This window comes from Bidens hawaiensis, unplaced genomic scaffold (assembly GCF_021521415.1).
Source record: "Bidens hawaiensis isolate Kalapana, Puna unplaced genomic scaffold, B.hawaiensis_p1.1 tig00029267_1, whole genome shotgun sequence".
In the NCBI taxonomy this organism is placed as follows: Eukaryota; Viridiplantae; Streptophyta; class Magnoliopsida; order Asterales; family Asteraceae; genus Bidens; species Bidens hawaiensis.
This window is the reverse complement of record NW_027494817.1, coordinates 10909-20339: the sequence shown is the minus strand read 5'-3', so window position 1 is coordinate 20339 and position 9431 is coordinate 10909.

Below are 9431 nucleotides of genomic sequence, written 5' to 3'. Positions count from 1 at the left end.
GAAGGCCAACTTAAAAATGGCTCAAGTAGATCAATAAAATGGGTTAGAATCCCAAGAAAATGTTACACTATTATTTTAACATATAATTTAAATATCTCCCAAACACAACCGAACTTTAACAAGGCACGTATTTGATAAGCTAACAAAATCTGAATCTTTCAACTTGGTCTGATAATTAATAACACCTGGTTTCTTAGCCTAAAATTATATACTATAGCAAATTGTTTATTAATTAAACCAATATAACTTAGTTTCTTATACAAAAATTATATACTATGACAAGTTGTGTATATGTTGTTTCTTTTTTTCTCGTGCTGGATTCTTGCTAGCCGGGAGGTCTCTATGAAATCATATTATTGAATAAACAAAATGTTAGAACCAGATTATTAGAACTATTTATCTATGTTAACAAGGACTCCTCCGTTAATTAAATTATTATCTTTCTTCTGAAAGATGAAGCAACAAATTACAAGTGTCCTTACAACACATCAAAGGATATCGGCCGCAAACAAACAATGATGCCAAGAGGAATACTACTCACAACATCAGCACAAAATTACTAAATCAGAAATACAACCCATCTGTCTTTTGCTCTATCATATATAACACAAAATATTATATTTTATAATTTTATGATAATAAACATCCGAACAAGAACTTATACTTTTTAGTTCATTGCAAAAAAAAAGTTATATATTATTTTATGTACGGATACATTTTAAGAATACCAACACGGTTTTAAAGGAATACACTAATATTTTTGTTAGTTATAAAAAATTATTAAGGAATTTTTAATTGAATGGCATAAATTTTTGTTTACTACGAGGTATAAACCTTCACCATTTAGAAAGACAAAGTCTTATAACGTACGTTGATTTTGTCAGGGTAAATGTCATTTTGGTAAGAGGTAGCTTATAACTTTTTTAATAAATATATGATGTACCAAAGGTATTAATAATCGAGGTTGAGGGTAGAAATTGACACGCTTTCAATAATTTGAAATAACAAAATAAATAAGAAAAGACAATTTAAATAATATGATCGACTAATAACTGACTGTCAAAATTTTGTCTTTTGAAATTGAAGAATTGTTTCAGTTTATGAGAATATAAATATTTTGATTGATTGACATAATGTTAACGAATCAACTCCTAAGATTTTTTTATTAAATAAAAACCAGATAAGTACGACAACCAACGATATTGATCTTTGGGAAGATAAGAAAATTTTTATTGTGTGCGAACAAGATACTTAAAATGATGGATTTTCCAGGTTGGGTTTGTTCCAAAATAACTAATTTAGACAAATAATCATTTAAGGTATAATTGAATACAAAATACGTTTAGATAAAAAAATGATGACGACGATAAAAATCTTTTGAGTGAAAACTTAACTACGATTGGTTTGATTCAAAACACCATTGTTAATTGAGTTTATGAAAGCTTAAACAATTGGGATTGAATGATTTGAGGCACCTCGAATAGGTTTGTGAAAACGAGGTTTGACTAAGGTAGGCTTGATGAAATTAAGTCTTACGGGTTTAGAATCTAATAAGCGAGAACGACCTTGCTACATGAAGAAAACCTGATAGGCATAGGGTTGGTAGGTTTAAGCTAAATGAGCATGGTAGTATAGTACGGTGCCGGTATAGTTTAATCTCGGCGTGAGTGAGTAAAGAGCAATGCGTCGCGTAGGTGATTAGGGTCTCCATAATTGTAGAAGGCATGTGTAGCAGGTGTATAAAGCTAAGTCGTCGACATAGACCGTTGTGGGATGTCTTGTGTTGTAGGCAGTGTACGGCAAGTGTTAACGGGATAACCGTAACGGTTATAGCTAGTGTAAGAATGACACAAGGATTGAGTCGGATGACGAAAGTCGCGAATAAGACGTAACGAACGTATTCCGGTGTAACGTTTCTTGTTGGGACACTATGATTTCGTTGAGATTGATAATTGGTTTACTTAGTAACCTAAACTCGATTATTAAGCTTGCGCATGTTAGTATCGTTGTTATGAGGGTGAGTAAGGGTAAATGAACCGAAATTTCTCTGAAAGAAATTTGCGGACAAGATTAAACGGATTGTATTAGTGTTTTGAGTTAGAATTTATGCCCTAGAGATTGCAGGAGCTATCTCTTTGACTGTACTTACGGTCATAAAGCGAGTGTAGAGAATATATGATCCATATTGTGATGTAGAAATCATTCAATAATTATGTAAATTTAGATTAAATGAGTATAAATAATAAGTTGTGTAAATCTCTTTAAGGAAAAAAAAATGAAATTCGACATAATTGTGCTAGCGTTAACCATGACTTAATGATAAGTCGGAATTTAAATGAAATAATCTATATGACAATTTGTTAAGTAGATGATATAATCAATGAGGTGATTTGATATGAGATTTTATCGAAGCATAACAAATTAAAACGTTAATACTTAAAATTTGAGGGTGATAACTGAGATGTAATTGATTGTTATTGGGGGTATTGAGCTACTTGTGATAAGTTCGTTAATTGATAACGTGATAATCGTGAACACGAGGGATATTGTTTAAATATTAAGGTATTTAATAATACTTTTATTATATTTGATAGTTTAATGATGTTATAATATGCGTATGAGAAAATAGTTATTAATTGTCCTTGATAATTTGTGAATGTGATAATATGAGTGCGAGATGACCGATTAGATGATTAAATAGTAAATTGTTTAGATGGACTTGTGCTAACGGAGTCCTAGTGAGTGAATGATTTGTGATCCATCATGAGGATAAAAATATTTGTGAGTATGTGAATGAATTGAGTCAATAAGTCTTGATCAAATGTAATTTAATAATTAAATAATTGGCTTCATCCTTCCACGCAGGAATGTAAAATATCTTCTTATCATTCAGTACCTGCAAATCAGCCTGAGACAAATTAACCAAGTGCATGGGATCATACACTCTCAGAATCTCCTGTTCGTCCTCACCCTCCATAACAGCTTCAGCGGTCTGGCAGTCAACGTACCACCACTTGAGATCTTTTAACACATCCTTCGGCATCATCTTCATCGGCACCTCTTTTAAACACCGAATCGGCTTGTACTTCATTGCCATCCAGTGCTTGCCATCAGCCCGCGTTCCCCTATCCTTATCTTCAACCAACCTTCCTTTCTGAGGCTTTAGAAGTTCAAACTTTTTCTCCTTAACAGCTTCCTTCCATACTATCTTTCCAATTATTCTTGCAATATCATCATCACTCCTATTAATCAATCTCAAATGAGCCTAATCATTCCATCACAAACAACTTCAACTGTTCGTCATACAACCAGCAGATGATACCTTTCTTGGACTCAGCGTACCCCTTGATGTTGTAACTCTTCTTAAACATTGTTGGAACTGCAGGCTTCTTTTTCTTGAAGAACCACTGAGCACAGCCTTCTTTCCATCTCGGCTGTTCTTCCTACTCAGACTCATCTGACATATTTGCATCCTAACTCAAGTTCACTTTATCAACATTCGGAATATCATGCTCTACACCATCATCAACGATCTCCCCTTCTTCTAAATCACTATCAATATCTATCTGTTCCCCAATCTTTCCAATCTCATCAACCGTTAACACATCATCAGCTGACTCATCATCTTTTTCCAGCACTTCCTCATCATCAACAACCACCACATTTTCACCACCTGTTCCACCTAATGTACCAGCAGACTCCCCCTGAGATGTGGAAGTCCCAAGAGTTTGTTCAGTTCTTGGAAACTCACCACCTGCACCTTCCGATGCATTGGGATCATTGTCTCTGTCTTGCCTCTTTTTGGTTCTCAACTCATCACCCTTGCAGCTCGTCTCCCCCTGAGATGCTAAGAACTGTTTTAGAGCATCAAATAGTTTACCGTGTTCAACAAGGAGGGACGATTGGATCTGATTTTCTGCCACAAGTGGCTGGATAGCTTGCGTTTGAATAAGATTGAACCGTGATTGCTCAGCAAATACCCGTTCAAGAGCCGCAATTCGCTCGGAGTCAGACAGAGTAGAATCAAAGTCAAAACGCATGTGAGAAATATCTTGAGCATATGGCGGTGGAATTCCCAAACTAGCTGAAATATCAGAAGTAGTCTGAAGAGTAACCGCGGGTGGTATTGAAACAGGTAACCTCGCAGTAGCAACCAACGTCGAGTCAACAAATATAGCAAAAACCTCTGATGGAGTAAGAGTAGGTGGCGGCAAGGAAACTATGTCCGGTGCTGTAAACTGAAACGTGGTTGGAGGAGTACCAAAGGATGATGATGTTGTCACCAATGGAACACTTGGGGTTATCGGCAGTGTGACACTTGAAGAAGCAGGAAACATAGTCATCCCCGATAACGAGGGTGGAAAAAAATGAACAACCCTCGAACCTTCACCAACTCTTGAGCTTTCACCAACCCTTGCCTTCTTTGATCTTCGTACCATCCAATATAAATCCTCCTCATAATCAGATTCCCTGTCATCGGAATCTTTCTTTCTCTTGCCATGTATTCTTTCTTGTCTGGCAAGAATCTGTTGTGCTTCAACGATATCGTCCGTGGAGGAGTCAGAGTCGGTTCTCTCAGAATCCGCCACCGATGTAGCGACCATGGACACATTTACCCCAGACGCCTCAGCCATTGAGATTTGAACTTCAGAAGCTGGATGAATCAGTTCCATGTCAAAGAAACCTTGCCCTCCAAAGGCAACTTCAAGGTCAACCTGTTCTACCGGTGCGGCAACAGGATCAGCAGGAGGTGCTTGCTGTACCACGGGTGGTGGTTGAACCACATGAGGTGGTTGAGGAACATTTGCCTGTTGCGGTGCCGGATCAAGAAATTCATCACCTTGAGGAGCAACATACGCAGGATTCACCAAATAACCAAACAAGGTAGTGTGCCTCGGACGGAGTTCAGGTTTACTTCGAGCACTTGATGACTTACATTGCGCAAAGATCCTCTTGGACACACTTTCCACATATGAAATAGGACGTCTTTGTGGCAGATTAGGAGCTACATGATTCAGAATCATCTGTAGGAATCTCGGATACATCAAAAATCTTTCCCGCGCAACAGCACGTCTTTGACGGTCAATCTCATAAAAAATCATCTGACCAAAGCTGTAAGGCTTGTTGTAGGTCAAGGCAGTCATTGCCGATTGCATTGTTGCACCCATACCATCTGTACCAGCTTTCCGACCGGACATGCACATTATCATCACATGCATAAGAAACCGCCACTGATCTAACAAAAAACCTTTCCTCCTCTGTGAGTCTCCCAACGGACCCGAATACCCCATACGTAGAAATGCACCATCTCTGAATGATGCCGGAAAGTCTGTTGGGTCATCAGTCGTCTCATTCCCAAACTGTAAGGCTTCCCTTATCTGATTAGCTGAGAACTGTATCGCTTGTTCATTGACCGTTGCTCGCATCACCGGTGGATCAACACGACAATCATACTCAACCGTGTTCCAAAAATCTTCAATGTTTGGTAGTGAGATCGGAAGAGTAGTAGTAATAGCATGAAAAATACGTGAGCGTATGAGAAACGAGATAATTTCACGGTAACTGTTAACTCCTTGAGCAACTGGATCTAATGTAATATACATGTTGTGTCCCGGGAAAAATTGACGGTTATTATCTCCTTCTTCATCACCACCAGCATCACCAGCTCCTGCCACAGCAGCCATATCTGCACAACAAACAGTTTAAGTCAGTTCTTTGTCTAAACAGGACATAACTTCGCCATTCAACAGGGGCGAAGTTATGATATAACTTATTGTGAACTTCGCTTAAATCCCAACTTCACCAGAGAAATAACAGACCAGAACACTTAATCAAATTTTTATCAGTAGCAGGCGAAGTTAGTAATGTGGTGAAGTTGAGTACAACTTCACTGAAACCCTAACTTCGCCTCTGTAATCGGCGCATCAAGATGATCCAATTGTAGCTAGGTTTGGCCAATTCGAGGATGAAGACATGAAAGAGGTTGTTCGATAGAGACTCAGCTGACCATATTTGTTACTAAAACACTGTTAAAACGAATTGTTGAACGAGGGTTTAAAGGACTGTTCAAACGAGGCCACAACTCGGATCATCAAGACACTGATTATCACCATCTCTTACGAGTTACGGGTCACAATGATCCTACAAACCTTTATCACGGACGAGAGACGGATTAATATGAGGTTCGAATCAAATGGAATGGTTCGCCGAGGGTTAGTTTTTAAAGATGATTTGACTCATTTGACCACCGAAACCCGTTAAATACTTTAGAGAAACCCCAGGGGCGAAGTTGTGTTAACTTCACCCAAAATTAACATCGCTTAAAGTCAAACTTGTGGTCAACATCGCCTATGTAGCTTACCAGTTAACTTCGCCATTTACTTAAGTTCGCCCTTATTAGGTTACAAACAGAACCTTATTAAACAAAGAGCACTTTTCTTTTTAAAATTTTCAATAAAAGATTTAAACTTGACGATCAAAGAACCAAGTAACCAAGTTTTATAAAAGTAAACCATAAAATGCAATGCATAACGAAAATTTGAGTAATAGAATAAACGGGATCAAATTTGAGTCTTGACGATAACCTGCATGTTTTAGAAAAGATCCGAACAGGAATCATATTAATTGAGTGGCTGTCACATAGATCCATGTTCAGCGGTATCATGACATAAAGAAACAGGTTGTAAGCAGGTATAAAACTTAGTATGGTTTTCATCGCTTCTGTGATACGGATTAGGTTCAATTAAGCTCAAAATTTAGATGGACATCACATGAGAGATTGTGGTGCCTCCTATCTATTCTCAAGGCGTATTTGGCATTCCCCAAGTCACCTCGAGTTGACTTCGACCCGTAATGTCTGATTAATCTGTAAGCACACATCGATCTTCGGATTTTTCTTCCCGTTATATCTCATACTTTGACCGATTCATCTTGCCTCTTTGTAGATATGTGTAATAAAATAAGCTTCAGAAGGCTTAACAATAATAGCCATAGTTTTTTATTTTTTTATTTTTATTTTTTTTTAATAAACACCTTTATACAACTTCATAATTGAATTCAACTGCAAGTCCCGAATCTGGATCACTGCAGGTACTTAACACTATCTTCGCGGGAATCAGAACACTCACGGGCTCGTGTATGACTGGGTAATCACTTTTCTGCCTATCATTCGGAAAGATGTATATAGAGACATGCACAACTCAAAATGATTTTCCACATTAAATCGAGGAGATTTAGTTTGTATCACTTCTACTTTTACGCACCATAGAAAGCTACCATAACATACAATGACTGTTCTAGAGTCTTTTAGGCTTAATAACTTCACCAGTTTAGCACACAAAATCAGTTTTTCTATCACTTTCCAAGGTTGGATAAATTTTCTTTTAAACATCGTATTGAAACTTCTTACGAAGTTATAGACTTGAAAAATTATATCATCTCCCAAAAAAAAATTAAAAATTATATCGCCCCGATCAAGTCAAAGTCTTCAGGTAAACAGCTATCCTGAAGATCCAATGGATCAGCTGGACCGACCACATACGAGTACGTGTCCTTCTAACTAAGTATGAACGACTATTTTTCAGCGAAAGAATAAAAACCCATCATAAACCGCCCCGGTCACTTTCAGTCATCTGGTTAATGGCTATCCTCATAATCTACAAGTAGAAGTAAGGACCAAACATATCCGAAGATATGTCCTTACTTCTATGATTGCCCGATATTGAGTGGGATCCACATCATCATCACTGTCGGAATCAGCACCCAGTTTGTGGTTGACGCAGATTGGAGTGTCAAATGGGGTACTATCATCCATCTTGAAGCGTTTGAGCACATCAAGGACATATTTCGTTTCATGAATAAACATGCCATCTTTCTTCTGATCTACTTGCAATCCCAAAAAGAAAGTTAATTCGCCCATGGCGCTCATCTCAAACCTCTTCTTCATGACCGCTTCAAATTCCTGACACATAGTGACTTTTGATACAGCAAAAATGATGTCGTCCACATAAACTTGAACGAGAAGAAACTCTCCCCCTTTTCTCTTGACAAACAGCGTACTATCAATCTTTCCTCTTTCAAACCCATTTTCTAGCAAGTAGTCTAACAATGTTGCGTACCAGGCACGAGGAACCTGATGTAACCCATATAATGCTTTACTCAGTTTGTACACATGATCAGGAAAATCTGGGTCAGGGAAACCCGGTTGTTCAACATATACCACCTCATCGACTTTACCATAAAGAAATGAGCTTTTCACATCAAACTGAAACACTTTCATTTCTTTGAGTGCAGCATACGCCAAAAACAGTCGGATTGCCTCCAATCTCGCTACAGGAGCAAACACTTCATTGTAATCGACCCCTTCCTGCTGAACCCCTTTCACTACCAATCTTGCCTTGTTTCGTATGATTATCCCCTTCTCATCTCTCTTACATTTAAATACCCACTTTGTACCGATAGCAGTTACTTCTTGCGGTTTTTCAACTAATTGCCACACTTCCATCTTCTCAAACTGTGCCAGTTCTTCCTGCATGGCATCAACCCACGAGCTATCCTTCAGTGCCATTTGATAATTCTTTGGTTCAATCTGGCTGATGAAGCAGGTGTACAAGCATTCATTTATTATACCCGTCTCTTTAATGCTTTCGTAAACGCATGTGTGTTCATCCAAACTTCTTCTTGTACGAACACTGTCAGAAGGATTACCGATCACATTCTCCAAAGGATGATTCTTGTGAATTCTAGTAGTCTGAATCGGACCAACTTCCATATCATTCTCAAAATTTGAAGAAAGTTCATCAGTGTGAGTCTGAGGTTGAGTGTGAAATGGATTATAGAACTCATCATCAATCGAGACAGCAGGAGATTCAACTGCATTGGATGAGGTTGGTTGATTTTCATCATATTGTGGACGTTGCACAATGGTCTCCTCGTCGTCATACAGTATCTGCATTGGATGAGGCCATTAGTTATGTAGGAGAAATTTCTAGATGACTGGCTATGAGACCATCCAAACCTTCGTGAGTTAATTGGACTATAATTATTGTTTTGGTAATTTACTGGGAGAAAACGAGACTGATTTCTTTGAAATCTTGGTTTAGACCAATGATTGTAATTTGGTATGTTAGTGTTTTTACCAGCATCACCGTTAGTACTCGTTTTATACTCAGTTTTAGTAGGCCTCATATTTCTAGCTTTTCTCTGTTTTAGAGGACAGTCAGCGACAAGATGTCCTATCATATTGCATCTAAAACAACTTCCGTTCTTCTGTTTTTATTGAACTTTCGTCTCAGAAGTTGTTGCAGATGTTGAGGTAGCGTTACTATCCGTTTGTCTCACATATGGTGGGACGAACGGATTTAGTGAAGATTTCTTTTCATCAAACTTATAGTCCTCCCCTCGTTTTAGTAACACAACCTCTTCTTTTATCT